Source organism: Ctenopharyngodon idella, chromosome 15, assembly GCF_019924925.1.
Source record: "Ctenopharyngodon idella isolate HZGC_01 chromosome 15, HZGC01, whole genome shotgun sequence".
In the NCBI taxonomy this organism is placed as follows: domain Eukaryota; kingdom Metazoa; phylum Chordata; class Actinopteri; order Cypriniformes; family Xenocyprididae; genus Ctenopharyngodon; species Ctenopharyngodon idella.
In genome coordinates, this window is record NC_067234.1 from 33,039,048 (window position 1) to 33,057,168 (window position 18,121).

General features: G+C 36.0%; 1 protein-coding gene across 3 annotated transcripts in view; it reads left to right on the top strand.

Moving 5' to 3' along the window:
- Nucleotides 1-18,121, top strand: part of slc8a2b (solute carrier family 8 member 2b) — a 111,073-nt gene that overhangs the window by 18,657 nt on the left and 74,295 nt on the right. The gene's annotated exons all lie outside the window — the stretch shown is intronic.

An 18,121-nucleotide genomic window follows, 5' to 3' on the forward strand; every position in this document is an offset into this window, starting at 1 on the left:
TAGATTGCTGTGGGCTGAATACAAAAATTTATGTATTAGGCTATTGCAGTGTTGCAGTCATTCAAGTTACACCTTGTGCATTCTAGTTAGGATGGATTATTTTGGCTTATTTATTTATGCATCATATTTTTTAAAGAATTAAACATTGATTTAAAATATTTTAATTGAAATTAAAATCTGCTTTATAGCCATTGTGCTCTGTTGCTGTCATGTTTTTCTCAGTAATAATTGTGATTTCATTATTTTAATCTATCAACAACCCTGTTTCTGAATAATATTCTGGATTTTTATGTGGAATAGCTATGCTATAGAAATGAAGATCACCAAAAATATACTGTCATGCATCAAGCCAGAGAAGCTTATTTTGGAAATGACCTTCAGTTGAACAAGAGGAGGAGGATGACAGAAAACTCATACTTCACAAGGAACAAAGTCTTGTTAATTTCATATTTTATCTAAGCTGAGCTGATACTTGCATTTAATTGATTTCTAGTTTCCATTTTTGAAAAACAAAGAACCTGTGAAGTGCATAAAAAACAGACAAAAAGTGCTCAAATATTATTAGACTGTCAACACACTGGCTTATGGTTATGCATATTATTATGTCAGTTCATGTTGTGGCTAAATGTAACTATTATACAATGGGTAAATCTCACAAAGAAATATTTCCTCAGATCAAATAAAAAAAAATCTGCTTTCTGAAATTCTCATCACTGTAATGCAAATATAAATGTTTTTCAAATAGTTTTTTAATTCAGAACAACAAATACTTCCAATAAACTTAAAATTGCACTTTATAAACGTATGCACTGTTGGTGGCAATAGCCTTGTGGGCAGCACAACGGCATATAGTGCAGTTGCACTATGGGCATCCCGAGTTCGATTCCCGGCTCGTGGACCTTTCCCGATCCCGTCCCCCCTCTCTCTCTCCAACTTCGCTTCCTGTCATAATAAAGGCAAAAACACCAAAAAGTAAATCTTTAAAAATAAATAAATTTAAATAAAAAAAAAACTTATTTAGTATGTATTTATTTTTTTGCATTACAGTAGGATGCTATGAATTGGGGAAATGTGCTTGATATGAAAATTAAATGAATGGACCTTAAAATAGGCTTTATTTTCTTCAAAATATATTGTATTATATTCTTCATTTTGGGGTGGAAATATGACTTGAACATTTCTTGACAGTTTTTATTGGATTCACTCAGATTTGATATTAAAATTCAGTAAAATCAAATTTGGTTCTTTCGGTCCTATTTGGAACAGGTTAACCCTCAGGGGTCTGAGGGTTTTTGGGGCCCTGGAGAAGTTTTGACATGCCCTGACATTTGTGCTTTTTCAGTTGCTTATAAACATATTAATGGCAATTTTGTTTCAAAATGATGTGAAAATCACCCTGCCTACTCATTCACATAAAACAATATTTTGATTTAAATATTGTAAGACATTTTTTGTTTAGAAAGTCAGTATGTGTGGAGGAGTATAATCCTGAATAATGTTGTGATTTACATCTGAGGAGACAATGACCCACATAATGAGCCGCATAATGAGCCTTTTTAGTCAGGTATGTGAGAGGAGCATCAGGACAAAGTAGTTTATTTTGTAGTTTATTTAAAATATAGTTAATAATGTAAATGAGAGTCAAATACATATTTTGAGTACATGTGAACATTACATACCTGGCATTTCCAAGTTGTTTGGTGTTTGTATGCACTGGAGGAAAAAAAAGGAAGAAAGAAAAAACTTTCCTGCTTCCACTCAGTGATCTCAATATCATATGCATGCAGTCCAATGTGGGCCAGTATCTGGTCACTATGATTCTCAAATCTGTGAGATAAAAGAAAAAAACCCTCTGCGAGCATTATGATAACAGGATCATATCAGCTATTGTATTAACATTAATATAATGTGCAATCTTAAACATCAGTGTAACATCACATGCATCAGTAAAGTCTTGTAGCTTGTGTCCCAGCAGGACGGCCCGATGAGTGAGGGTAACATGCTGAGCAGGACACTAGGGATTGGGAACGGAGACTTGGATTGTCTTTAGCCCTCTGGATCTCCGGGGAAACTAGACAAGTCTGGTCTAGTCTGAAGAAAATCCATTCTTCTCAAGCAGAGCTGATGTGCTGATATGTCCCTTGTTTGGATCTGGTGTCTCACTGCAGATGAAGAAAACGGTTCTGGTGTTTTTTTTAAATCAATTGTCTGTATGGATGAGCCCCTGTGGGCTGCTTATGGATGCGAGTTGTGGGTTTCTTCTGTTCCCCGGGAGATTTCTGGTTAAATGAAGTTACTGCTGGGTCACAACTGCAGGAGAGGAGGAGAAATCAATAGAAAGAGAAGCACGGCGTGTTTCTTCTGGATGTTTCTGCAATGACCTCGTTTCAATGAGTCGTGTCAGTCTCGAGTCCTATTTAAATGGTAATTGTTTTTCAACAGGACATAAAGTCATTTACAGACATTTTAATTTAGTTCAATTTAAATGGCACAAAAATTGTGTTGAAAGCTTTTTTTGACCTTAGCCGGAGGCATACTTTTTCACACTTTATGTAGTGGGAACTTTTTTGTTCACCATTGTGAATTTGGCACAATGGAGTTTTGAAATGATTCTATATGAATAAAATAACTCCAGAGTTACTGCTGAAAAAGTCCAATTAGGAAAACGGCTGAAATGGGTCATTATAATAGCAGCCACAGGCAATGCATAATGTTTTTGCTAACGTTTGCATCCTCAACGTGAGGCAAAAGTGTCATTGCATGTCATATTCTCTGTGAATTAATTCCTGTCTGTATGCATAGGTTTTGTTTCAGAAGAGCTTTCAGATCTTCCTGGGAGGTTTTTAATTATGAGGTTGGAAACAGTATGACCTGGTTTGATTGTGGTCAGTATAAAATATTTATTTCTCTCATTTTTACTTCCTGACAAAGCATGAAGCATTTTAGCAAAGACCAAAGAATAGATGTTTATTTACCGCTTTTTCAATGTTTGCCAGAGAGAATGATGGGAAATGTGCAGTAGTTACATATATTTGATAAATGAGTCATAAATTCTGGCAAGCTATTGCTTTCGTTCATCAACAGCACAAAAACTAAATTAACTTAACTTCACAATTATGCTAACGTTCAAACGTTTGGGGTCAGTATTTAGTATGAGGTCACAAATAAATACGTTTATTCAGCAAGAATAAACTGAATAAAAATGACTTTTATAATGTTACAAAAGGTTTATATTGTAAATAAATGCTGTTCTTTTGAACTTCTATTCATCAAAGTAAAGTATCACAGTTTCCACAAAAATATGAAGCAGCACAACTGTTTTTAACATTGATAAAAATCAGAAATGTTTCTTGAACATCAAATCAGCATATTAGAATGATTTCTGAAGGATCATGTGACACTGAAGACTGGAGTAATGATGCTGAAAATTTGATCACAGGAATAAATTACATTTTAAAATATATTCAAATAGAAAACAGTTATTATAAATTGTAGTAATATTTCACAATATTATTGTTTTTACTGTATTTGATGAGCAGAAGAGACTTCTTTCAGAAAAAGTACCCCAAACTTTTGAACTTTAAAAATTCTCCCACTGATAATTATAACATTGTAGTGACATTTATGTACTTCTCATATACAGTCATCCTGATGCGAGTTGAACGCAGCAGCATTTCATTTTACCGACACGTCTGAATAGGGCTTTTGTTTGAAGATGAAAGAACTTGGTGACGTCAACAACACATGATCAGCATTTGAATGAGAAACGCCAAGAACAAATGAAATGGAGAGATTAACAAACATGCACATATTATACAACAGTATTTTGTGGACTTAATGGAGATGAGCAATGACATAACAATAGATTAACCATTGTGGATTGATAATGTCAGATGTGCTCTAATGTGCTGAGAAAGATGAACAGCACATACCGTGTGCTTGATGGGAACATTCTGTCACTCTGAAAGTGCAGAGGAGGAAGAGAGAGTCTACAGGGATGAATATATGTCTTGCCGTTAGCATCTACTAAATGACTAAATGACCAGACCTGCCCTCCTCCTGTCCTCACTTCATTCCTTCAATCTGTCCAGACAGGCGAGCTGGGAGGGTAAATCAGGAAATGAAAAAGCCAGAGAGATTAATAAAAGGGAATCCCTCATTCCACACTCCTCTTCATCAATCTGAAATCAATAGCAAACCTCAAGAGGAAACGGCTTTCATCTGCTGGAGCACAAACTCAAACCTAGTTTATCAAGGCTGTGTTGAACTGATGCACAACACTTGGCAAAAACTTTATATATATATATACAACTTTTAAATTCATTTTAAGTTTTTCAATCAGAAACAATTAGATTTTTCCTCAAATCATGCAGCCCTACTCACCTTTATATGTACGTATGTGTGTTTTAGCTAATGAATTAAGACACGGGAGGAAAGCAATTATGTAAAAATTGCCCATTGACTCTGTGAACTCATTGAAATAGAGAGTGTTTAATCATCTGGAGTCTCCTACAACCTCTGAACTCATCAAAACTCTGCGGGCAACTCCTAATGGCAGCGCTAATGATCCAGCTCGTGGGCACGTCTCCGTGACGACCGGACAGACTCCATCGACTCCAGCGAGAGAGAATCATGTGCGCCGTAATGATATTAATAAACGCAGACTGGCAGAAAAACAACCGGACAGGACTGCGTCACAGATACATTCATATGCTTGTTCCTATAATCATACACCGTACTCAACCCACCGGATGTTTACATCACCTAGTGCTGCTCTTGAGTGCATATAACATTCAATCATAAATGTTTCTTGAGCAGCAAATCAGCATATTAGAATGATTTCTGAAGGATCATGTGACACTGAAGACTGGAGTAATGTTGCTGAAAATTCAGCTTTGATCACAGGAATAAATTACAGTTTAAAATATATTCAGATAGAAAGGAGTTATTTTAAACTGTAATCATGTTTCACAATTTTTTGCCCATATTTGATCAAATAAATGCAGTCTTGGTGAGCAGAAGAGACTTCTTTCTAAATACATTTAAAAAATTCATACTTTTGGCCTGAAGCAGTACGGCTCACTGTGTTTAAATCACAGATTATCTTCATGAAAATTAACTTGTATTTGGACAATTTATCACAAATGCATGTGAACACTATCAGTTAATGAATTGCTATTGGTTTAAGGGTTGATTAATTCAATGTTTGTGCCTTTTTTAAATCACACAATCAATTTAAAGAGCGCATGGAAACCTTCACGGACCGCCGATGATCCGAGAGCCACTGCTGTAATGGGATGCGTCTGAATAAACAGCAAACACAGGGAATCTCACTCCGGAATACTGATGGAACTGATCCAGAGTCAGCTTGTGAAGGTTTTGGTGCACAAACACACATTTGGATACATCTGCACACGCACACACACACACACACACACACACTGTTTATCTAATTATTCGTTCTCGTCTGGCTTGAGAGCTTAATCGATACGGGCATCTTGTTCTGGTTGCCTGGGCCCAGAGGCAGCCATCACATACACACACACACACACATGCATGCACACATACAAACACAAGCACACACAAACGCACGCACGCACACACACACACACACACATGCACTTAAATGTTTCATTTGATATCTGAGAGCTCTTGGTAGCAGCTGTTTCCCTGGTGTGATCATCACCACACACAACCTCCATCACTCTTTCTTTCTTTCTTTCTTTCTTTCTTTCTTGCTTTCTTGCTTTCTTTCTTTCCCTCCTTCGCGATCTCCTTCCTTTCTTCCCTCCTTCCATCTTTTCTTCCATCCTTCATTCTTTCCCTCCTTCCCACTCTCCTTCATTTCTTCCCTCCTTTCTTCCTTTCCCTCTTTCCTTCCTTCCCTCTCTCTCCTTATTTCCTTTCTTCCCTCCTTCCCTCTCTCCTTCCTTCCATCCTTCCTTCTTTCCCTCCTTCCCACTCTCCTTCCTTCCCTCCTTCCCACTCTCCTTCCTTACTTCCCTCCTTCCTTCCTTCTTTCCCTCTCTCCTTCCTTCCTTTCTTCCCTCCTTCCCACTCTCCTTTCATCCTTCCTTCCTTCCATCCTTCCTTCATGTTGTCTTTTAGACTGAAATGAGTTGATGTGATGCGTCTCCGTCAGTCAGCTGCTTGCGAATTGAGGAAGCGGAGCTTGATTCTGATTGGCTGTCTTGTTGGTGAGATTCAGTCATAAAGGAGATAATCTGCTTGTGATGTGGCTGTCTGTCGTCTCCGGTAGCGACAGCGCTTTATCTGACTTTGGCAGTAGTGTTTGTGTGTGAATGCAAGGTGTTTTCTAACACACAACTTAAAGCAAACCAACTAGTCAATTTAAAATGTGTAAATCTTATTTTTTATTATATTTTATTATATTTCAATGTTTTATACAGTGTATTTTCACTAGATTGAATTAGATCTGTCATTAAAAAAATTGATTGCAATTGTAGACAGCAGAAAAGAATGAAGCAAACTGATGTTTAATAATTCAATTATTTAATTAAGACAGAGTGTGTGAATGGAGATTATGTAAATATAAATGTTCATTCAAAATTAGTGAAATATGTAACTAAAATAAAATATAAATAAGTAAAACATATTATAAGTAAAACCTTAAAAATGATCATTGCTTTAAATAAAATAAACATTAACTGTAATAAAATAAACATATATTTTATTTCAGCTAGTTGACAAGGCAACACTTCTCAGTACTAAAATAACTGAAACTAAATAAACTAAAACTTAATAAAATAGACACTTTAAAAACTAAAACTACAAAAATGACAAACACAACAAAATCACTAAAACTATAAAAAATAGTCTAATTAAAATGTTAACAAAAACTATAATATAATATCACTGAAAGGAATATTTCTAATTTAATTATAATATTTAAATTATGGACATTATTTATAATATAATATATAATAGTTTGCTTGACTGATTTGCATGAAGTGTTTGCGGATTTTATTTTTGAATGACTTTTATTTTGACATCACCTGGCCTATTCACTCACCTCTGTGTTAGGATGATATCTGGAGATGGTGGGCATTGAAACTTTTAATTTGGGACAATACATCTGTTCCATTAATTTATTATCAGCTGCCTTTTCTTGAGGATTATTATGTGGATTTAATACGTGCATCGAAAAACCTCAACCTTCTCACCATGTGGGTGGGTATTTTTGTATAAAGAAATTCGGTACGGATTATTTTCATTATATGCTTCACCTCTCCTGGTGATGTACGACTGCGCTCTGACTGTGTGTTTGTCGCTCTTCACTTCCTAATAAGGGCTCAGAAGAGCGGTGGAGGAAACACACACACACGCATTTGTTTTCCCTCTCGTCTCTTTCCTGTCATCTAACCTTATTTCTGTCATGCTCTCTCTCAGTCCTTTCAGCAATCTCTCCCTCTTCTCCAAGTGAACACATTTGAGTCCATTTTAACCTTCTGTTATTTGAGATTGTCACAGAGATGTAAATGCTGTTTGAACAGGACTAGTTTTCTCTGAGGAAATAATTTTGCATTTTACAGACATGATTTTTAATCCCATCCAAATCTAACACATCTGTATTTTTCTCCTCTGTAAAAATAATAGAGAACATCAGGCTACTTACTATTTTTCGGTTAACCGAGGGCTTCCTTTGAGAATATTAGTCATTGCTTCGCCTCCATTTATTTTGACCTTTGCTGAATAATGTAACTAGACCTAATTTTCTGGTTGTGCAGCCTGGTGAACACTCATTATGGTTTCAGACTTTCTGCCAACTCTCTGGGTGAAGTAACAGTTGGTGGTTTAAGTTCTGCTGGCATCGCACCTGACATAGAAAGAAAATTAAATCATTATGAAAAAGCTCAGTCTGCTCAGAACTACACTGTAAGAAAAAAATCTGCATGAAAACAGCCTGGCAGAAAAATACCAGTGCATTTTTAGTTAAGTTTACTTACATTTCAAGGCAATTCGTAATTCAAAAGACCTGTGAAAAATCAATACAGAAAATTCCTTTATGTTACATTCAGCCCTTTTTTTACAGACTTTTCTTAGGATGTGCAAAACTATATATTTTCAGTTGAGTGGTCAGAATGACATATAATTTTACCTCACCTAGTGAATAGTGCACAAGGTAACACAAACCCTTTATTATTTATAATGCATCAGTCTGTCATTTAACATCCATCCAGTAACCTTGAGCATGAATTATTCGCTGTTTCTCCTACAAAATACACACTCATCATGACCGGCTGAAGTAGAAAAAGCATCAATCATCCGCTGTCGTGCTGTCAAACATAATATTAGACGTCAACCAGTGACTTTCCTGAACTCATTTCTCAACACACTCAGGGGGAAAGCCAGTGTTGTTTATTTGATACACTGTGTTGGTTCACTAAAGGAATTACTGTATGCAAATCAAGTAAAAGGGCAAACTGGCCCCAGAATTTGTGATAAACACAAAGTTTGCACTGCACAGTTGTCCATCTTTCAGTGTTGTGAAGGATGCAGTGGAGGACCACAAACTGACGGCTTTATTGATTGAATTACCAGTTGGCTCTTTAACATGCCAAGAGTATATTGGCTTTATGCCCGTTTATGAAGCTCTTCTCCATTATTTGATCATCATTTATTGCTTCAAATATTGCTTCCAAGACTGAAGGTGCATCCCAATTTGCGTACTTATGCACTATTTATGCTGTTTTATAGTATAAATAGTGTGAGTAGTGTGTTCACACTGAAAATTCCAAATAGAACTCTCAATACCTGGATGATGCATGAAAAAACGAAGTGGCATGTTGGACACTTCACAGCTTTAATTATGTAGTGGAGGGGGAGCTTTTTCATGCTCAAAAAGCAACATTACACACTAAAGAAAGATGAAAAGCATAATAGGGCCTCTTTAAAAATGGTATATCAGCACAGATATTGAGTGGCTTATCCAGAATGTGTGTGGTTTAGTGAATAAAACACAGGTGTTTGTAGTGAAATAGAGCATGTAAATGTGGTGCAACTGTTTGGAGAATCTGTGCCTCTGGTTTCTGTGCATTTGATTACTGTAGGGCTAAAAAGTAGTCAGATGCAGTCACCTGAAACTGAAAACTATGTCATTTTCTCACCAATATAACTTTCTTTCTTGTGTGAAACAAAAAAAAATTAGATATTTAGAAGAATGCTTCAGCTGTGTCTGTCCATGCAGTAAAAGTCAATGGGATACAGATTGCAAACAGGTTTGGAATGATATAAGGGTGAGTAAATGGCTCCATTTTCATTTTTGAGTGCACTGTCACTTTAAGGAACACATTTCAGTTGCATGGTTGGAGGAGCATTTAAATATACACATGCACGCATTTCAGTATGTAAATACTATTCATAGCACCATTAAGATTACACGACACACATAAATACATAAAACTCCTCTGCGTCACACAAACACATTCCAGCTCTGTTCACATCTAATCCTCTCTACAGCTCTTCACAGTTCATAAAATATGTTCAAGCAAGCTCGCTGTCAACCCCTGCTTTTCTTTCAGAAACACAAGCTGTTTTTAAACCTCACTAAACCCAATTCTCACTGAACTCACAGTTTAGCTCATTCATTTTTGAGCAAATATTGAGTCTTGTAGCCGTCTGCACTGAGAGGACGACGCAACATGACAAAACTAGAACACTTCCTAGAGGCTTTCTGCAGTGTGTGAGTGTATACAGCGTTCTAGTTTTGTTGTATCAAACCATTGGTTTGCATTGTACAGTACAGGTGGTGATGTGACAAGTGTCCAGCATCAAGTAGCAGAATTTTTCTGTCAAAAATGCTGCACAAATCAACAAAATCCCAGCCACTGCCATTCAAAAGTTTGGGGTCAGTAAGATTTTTTTGTTTTTGATGTCTCTTCTGCTCACCAAGACTGCATTTATTTGATCAAAAATACAGTCAAAATATTGTGAAATATTTTAGAATTTAAAATAACTGTTTTTAATATGAACATATATGTTAAAATGTAATTTATTCCTGTGATCAAGGCTGAATTTTCAGCATCATTACTTCAGAAATGTATCACTTCATTAATTCATTTCCTTCAGAAATCATTCTAATATGATGAATTGCTGCTCAAGCATTTGGTTATTATCAGTGTTGAAAACAGTTGTGCTGCTTCATATTTTTGTGAAAACGGTGATGCATATTTTTCAGGATTCTTTGAATAGAAAGTTCAAAAGAACAGCATTTATTTAGAAATATTTAGACATCTTTTGTAACAGTATGTCTTTACTGTCACTTTTGATCAATTGATCAATGCATCCTTGCTGAATAAAAAGCAATATATATTTTTTTATCTTACTGATACTGACCGCAAATGGCATTTCAGTCGAAATTCATACCGCAGACAAAATTTGTCCTTTATTTGACAATTAAACTTATTCTAGAGTCAATAGAAACATTCGATCCAGTTCAAATTGGTTGTATATCGCATTTTATAGTACATAATAGTGTTTTCACGATACTGGAATTTCCAACTTTGATACGATACCTTGAAAAATATCAATATTTGATACCACGGGGAAAACTCCCATATATACAGCCATACAGATAATTTGTTATTATCTCATAATTTTTGGTTAATATGGGTATTTTTTTTTTGTATTTTTTGACAAGTAAACAGTCAGTAATAAAATAAGAACAAATAAACAAATTGCAAATTTGTAAAGATTAAATACAGATTAATGCTTACAGTTAAAGTTACAAAATAAATTAGGCTGCTGTCACTTTAAGAGTTTATTCACAGATCTAATACATTGTTACACAACATGCGTTTTCAACTACTTACGTCACAAAACTGACTGTATTTACCTGAATATTCGGCAAGACTGGCATTTTGACAAAATTTGGTATGTATTTGACCATTTAAGTGCAATAAGCCACGAAAAAGAAATCAATTTGGTACTCGAGCGCTGTTTGAGAGGCATCTTTATGAAAGCGCCACTTATATAGATCAGTGATGCACGTGCTTCTGGTGTGAGCTCAAAACCTGCAGGAATGACAAAAATTATGTGCTATACAAGCAAGCACTATTCAACCTGAGTGAATGAGATGAGTGAGAGGAGGTGGGTGTGTCAGAGAGAAGAGAGAGTTAGTGCGCAGCTAGTATCGGTGTATAAATACTGCAGAAAAGGAGTATTGGAACCATTTCAGATATTTCACTATCGATACATATCAAAATATTGATATTTTTGACAACACTAGTACATAGTACATACTAAGTACAGTTTTAATAATGCACTATAATGTACCATTTTGCATCTATGCTTATTTGCATAAACAGGCTCAGCCTTGCAGCATCACTGTACACGCCCACATTGCTTAGTCAGTTGTTATTAATGTTGCTAAAGTGAATCACGTCTGGTTGCTTTGATGTTGCACATTTGTTCATTTGGATGCAGCTCAAACAAATGCCGTTTCAGTGTATTTTCATCACTCTCATGGTTTAATATTTCTTTGGCCGCTCTGAATGAAAAGCGTTGGACAGAGAAGTGTTGTACTGTGATCCACAGGTTTAATGAGACTCAAGGGTGGAAGAGACACACGAACCACCAAGCGTGGGCGTATCCGGAACGGGTTTTAATTACAAACCGCCCCATCGGGAGGGCAGAGATGGATGGAGGGAGAGAGAGAAAGTGAGAACTTGCATTGAGGGACATGAGACCAGAATATCAGAGAGACTGGAGGGTGGGCTCTTGTAAGTAAATGCCTAACAACACATTAGCAACTGCATAGCAACAGACCGGCAACCACTTGTGGCGTTTAGCACTTTTTTCATAAAATGTTAAAATCCCATTACTGTAGTTTGTTTTTGTTTATCTGTTGGATGGGTTTTTAGTCTTTGAAATTTCATGTTGTTTTTCATGTCTGCCTTAAAAATGAAGCCATAAATCTGTCAAAGATGTCAGTGAGACAAATAGCTGAAATCAGTATTCAGTGCAGGTTCATGAGGCTATACTGCAGTTAAAACAAGCACTGAAAGAATAAAAGTGAGTGTGTGTGTTCTGGTTCACCTTGTGCATCCGGCCTCTGAAGGCTTAAGCTCTCTTCCTGTCTGTCATTTCTCATTCTGTGTCTGGTGCACCTCTAACCAAACAACAGTTGCTGGGATGTTTCACAGACACACATGAAATCAGAACTGACCCTGTGTACTTTCCTAATTGCATGATTTTGTTTATTTATCAATATAATAACTTGTTTTTGCCTCTGAAACGGCTTTCCTTTATAGCTGGCTTCACTAGTTTCTCTTGTTTTTTTGTTATTTTTATTATTTTTTTAAAAATATTTTAAAATAAAATTTTAAGTTTTTAAAATTATATATATAATATATATATATATATATATATATATATATATATATATATATATATATATATATATATAATTTAAAGGTACACTATGTAACTTTTGACCCTCTAGTGGTTAAAAAACAAAACGTCATGCATTTTGCGGGAGAACATTTTTTTGGTTGTGTTTCGGCTCAGTGTGACTGTGAGGACAAATATGGTTACCCTACACTATAGGAAAAATCTGTTAAAAATGCGGTAGCAACGTTTTAGGTTTTATGGATTTAACTTAAATTTACAGTAAAATACCGTATTTCATTAACTAATATGTTAATTAACCAACCTATTGAAGAATATCTGTTTTGTACCTTTGTAATACACTGACAACCACCAAACACAGTAGTGATGAGAGTCACATGATGAATCAAAGTTCATCACAAGCAGCTTTTCCACCAGCTGAGAAGGACAATACTAATATATGGAAGGTGCACACAGTGTCATTCACAAAAACACTAAACACCATCATGGTAATGATGAAAAAAATGCAATAAACATTCATTTAGCAACATTATATGTAACATAAAACCCTAATGTACATTACTCATTAGAAAAAAAAGTAAAGAAGAAACAATTATTTCAACGAAAATGTGAAGTGTCACGCAGGGAATGTCAATTTATGGATTTTACTGTAAATTATACAATGACTTTTTCACTTCCAAAAACTGTAAATTTAACAGTATTTTACTGTAAAATGACATTAAATGATCTAAAGTTATTCACCTTATATAGTACAGAAACTTTCAGTTAACAAATTAACAGTTTTTCGCCGTAGCATTTTTACAGTCTTTTACCATTAAAATCACAATCATTTTTTACAGTGTGCTCATAAAGCATTCACTACTAGGCCTAAGAGAACCATTTTAAATGGAAAGGATCTCAAGCTGAAGACATTACTGTAGCTTTACCCATTAATAGACACACTTCCTGAAAATAAATTCCAGCACAGCTCTACAACAACCATAATGAAATGAGTCTTCACAATAGATAATGCCTCACAATGAACTCTGTTAGAGAGCTACATATGGCAATTTATCTGTTCAATAAAACACCTTATAATCACTTGTTGAGTAATAAAAACACCATCTCCGCATAGCTTTTTTTTCTTCTTCAAATTCCTCAGTTCTTGCCATCTCTGAAAGTCACCTTTATTTATATTGCGCTTTTTACAATGTAGATTGTGTCAAAGCAGCTTTACATTGATAACTGGTGCATTGTTTGGCTGCACAGCAGCTCTTAAAGAAAAGCCAAGCCAATGTTGATTCTTGTTTTATTATGAGCTCTGTTGCGTTCTCTCCTCTGTTTGGTGTTTGTTTAAAATGGGCGATTCCCTCGAGGTTGGACATTTAGCTGCTCCATGTCAACCTTTCTCGCTTATTGTGACAACTAACCTATGCCACTCCCACACCATACACACGTCAAAGTAGCCGGAGCAACTTTTCTCTATTTGTGGATATGACGAGACACACGCCCGAGTGACATACGTACACAATTTCCTGCTAAAACCTTCGGGTCTAAAATATAAACACTTATAACAAGCTTTCCATAGTGAATCCAGGGTAAGACAAAAACATGTTTTGAAGGAATGATGATGTATTGACTCGTTATTTATATTTTGTTAATTTTTGAAAAAAAAAAAAAAAAAAAAAGTTATGTAGACCTTACATTTTACTTTTTTTTTCTTGTGTAATATCCTGTTTCAATAATATGCCTGTGTCTTGTAATATTGCAAATACATCCTATTATATAAGTAAAATGGGTCATGATGCCATTTCAAGTTAACTTTAGGTTATCACTTTCCTGCTATAGTGTCAACACTCATTCACACAGTTTCACACACTCACATGCACAACCCAGGTGACAGCATTCATTAAAGCACTCAAGCAACTTCGTTGTTTCATTTAATTGTCATTTGCATATATCTTTAATTTTTTGTGTTCCCTGTTTTCTAGCAAACGTTCAGTATGTGTCTACCACTACAACAAAAGAGTTTCAGCTAATCGTGTCTCATGCATTTGATGTGTCTCTGTGGAGACATCAGAAGAGCCTGTGAGCCATAAACACACTGAACCTGATCCAGCTTTATGTGTTATCCAGTAGAAAACCATATGATTGATGGAAAAATAAATGCAGAATAACTAAAATCAATGAATACATAGACAGTAACATATACATGGCGAGAGCGAGCAGCTCAATATGTATTGTTGTTTTTGTCTCCCCTGGTGTCAGTTTTATCGTACAGCGCATGGTTTTATGTATCAGTATGTGACAAATAAACTCTAGAAATAACATGAAATAAAAGTTCACCCTATTTACTTCCAGATTGTCCCGGGTCTATGCATCAGTATGGGTTATTTTAAAGACAATAAGCGATATAGATAAGTGTAATAATCAAAACATAGTCTAGTAATTGAAACTTATTTTCTTTTATGCTTTGACATAACCTGAGTGAGTTAAAGTAATATTAACTAAAAAAATATTTTCCTACTTGCAATTCAATCAATGAATAAAACCAAGCCTCAATTTTTTTTTTTAATTGCTGAATATCTTGCTTGATTTTAAAATAAGTCACATGATGGAAGTTAAATGTGTTGCTTTTGTTTTTGGGCTCTAAAAGAAAATTTTCTCATTGTTGCAGCTCCTCTCTTCCCAGTCTGTCAGTAACGCTCTGGAGTGAGTTTCCCAAAAGCATTGTTACCCAACTATGGTCGCAAGTTCTGTCGTTACGAGCACGATTCTGTTTCCTGAAACCATAGTTCCAACTAACAGCATCACAAAGTTGTGTGGTGAGTACAGTGGTTCAATATTAATATTATAAAACAACGAGAATATTATTGGTGCGCCAAAAAACAAAATAACGACTTTTATAGTGATGGCCGATTTCAAAACACTGCTTCATGAAGCTTCGGATCTTTTGTGTCGAATCAGCGGTTCGGAGCGCCAAAGTCACGTGATTTCAGCAGTTTGGGGCTTTGACACACGATCTGAATCATGATTCGACACAAAAGATTCATAACGGTCCGAGCTTTATGAAGCAGTGTTTTGAAATCGGCCATCACTATAGAGGTCGTTATTTAGTTTTTTTTTGGCGCACCAATAATATTCTCGTCATTTTATAACATTAATATTGAACCACTGTACTCACATGAACTGATTTAAATATGTTTTTAGTACATTAATGGATCTTGAGAGAGGAAATGTCATTGCTGGCTATGCAGGCCTCACTGAGCCATCGGATTTCAACAAAAATGTCTTAATTTGCGTTCAGAAGATGAACGAAGGTCTTACAGGTGTGGAATGGCATGAGGGCGAGTAATAAATGACATTATTTTGATTTTTGGGTGAACTAACCCTTTAAATCGATCATGCTCTTGAGCAAATAAGCTAGCTAACATGCAGTACATTCTATGTCTTTCATTCCAAATATACTCAATATATCCAAATATACTATTCCATTCTACATCTTTTAGTTTTTAAGAGAATTAAAGCTGCGTTTTTGAAGATTGCTCATGTGCGTATGTGCTCTAGTACGTTGGGGGAACCCCGGAGTGGTGTAAGAGTTGAATGAAATATCTGTACATAAAGCAAAACAACGGAAAACAAAAATAGTAAAGTAGTCCTCAGATGCAATGTTTGTTGTTAGGGCTGGGACAATACATAAATTCTCAATTCTTATTCTGGATCGATTCTGATATTTTCTGAATGTGGCAAATCGATTCTGAGCGTTCGATCTCGAACGAACTAATTAGCAGACATTATTACTCCTCCACTTGCATGACCATTACTTTGTTGAACTAACGTGGTTTGAACCACGGATGTGTGACGAAATTGCTACGGTCGAGAAACAGTCATGACTAGCTAGATTATTTCTCCAACGATGCATCGTACTATGGTAGTTAAGGAGCGAGTTGTGCAATGTGCTCTGATTGGTCGGCTGGCCCAGTGTGTTCTGATTGGTCAAGCGCTTCGAGTGTGTTTGGGGAAATGCCACGCCTCTTACAATAACCAAGAGTTTCAACACACTACTAACTCAACCACGCTCCGCCCCTTTATTGTGCATATGCCTTGGGCGGGAATTATTTAAATGAGGAATACTGTGGCGTTTTTGTTCCCTGAAGAAAACTCAAGACTACAATGGAGGCGTTTCAGGGAGTTCAGAAACAGTGACACTGATATAGAGAATAACTCCCGCTGGAGGAACTTTGTGCTTTGTAAGTTTGCAGAGCTTTTTCATGCTCAAACAGCAACATTACACACTAAAGAAAGATGAACATTAAAAAAGCATAACAGGTCCTCTTTAGGTTGTGATATGGAGGCAAGACTGAGTCAGGATTGTGAACAGCAAGTAACACCATCAACACACATTCACACATTTACACACACATACACAGGTGTTTCTAATGAGGTGTGATCAGTTCAGGTGTGATCAAATGAGTTCATTACTGTCTCCTGTGAGCTCTGATCTGTGTGATTGAGTGTGATTGTTATGCACACAATAAGGCTGATTTCTATTGTAATGTGTACCCTTCACTATCTTTGTGATAGGAATTAGGTTGCTCGCTCTCATTTCCCACTGTGCTCTTCAAGGGTGCAAAAATGTTATTTGTAAATGGCCCCAGTCCATCTCATCGGCAGCTGTGCTCCAATCATCTGATAACTGACCGCCAGACTCTGGTTCTTAAACTCAGCAGGTCACACAAACAAGATAAAGGCTCCTTCATTTATTTAGCGCTTTTAATTTGTCAGTGTGATTCTGCCTGAAGACACCGTTATCTAGACCCATACAGGACACTTAGATTCACACCAGTGAGAAACGAGGTCGTATTCATTTTCTCCTTGAAGTCCACGTATACAGTATATGGTCTTTCAAACCGTGTAATGCACAGGTCGTTCCAGTCAGTTTAATCAACATTCTATATTAATACACTGCCTTTATTGCAGAACACACACACGCACACATAGTCCTATACACTGATAATAATCAGAAATGTTTCTTGAGCATCAAATCATCATATTAGAATGATTTCTGAAGGATCATGTGACACTGAAGACTGGAGTAATGATGCTGAAAATTCAGCTTTGATCACAGGAATAAATTACACTTTACAATATATTCACATAGAAAACTATGGAAGCCTGTTTCCGCCACTAACTAAAAAGATAAAAAGGTAATTGCGACTCAGAATTGTGAGATATAAACTCGCAATTCTGAAAAAAAAGTCGGTCTTTTTTCCCTCACAATTGGACATTATAACACGCAATTGCAATTTGATATCTCACAATTCTCACTTTATATCTTGCAATTCTGACTTTATATTACGCAATTCTGACTTTGTAACTCACAATTCTGACTTTATAATTTGCAATTCTGACTTTATAACTCACAATTCTGACTTTATAACTCACATTTCTGACTTTATAACTCGCAATTCTGACTTTATAACTCACAATTTTGACTTAATAACTCGCAATTCTGACTTTATAACTCACAATTCTGACTTTATAACTCGCAATTCTGACTTTATAACTCACAATTTTGACCTTATGTAACGGAGGCCAGCTAGTGGTCACTGTGCGAGTAAACCTCATGCTCTAGTGACTGACTCTATGGTTGCAGCCTTTAGCCTCCTTGATAGAGCGTCTGACTCCCAGGTTCGAGGCCCACGCAGAGCGGGGCGAGTAGGAACTGGGTGAGGGGTTACATTTATATCACACAATTCTGACTTTATAACTC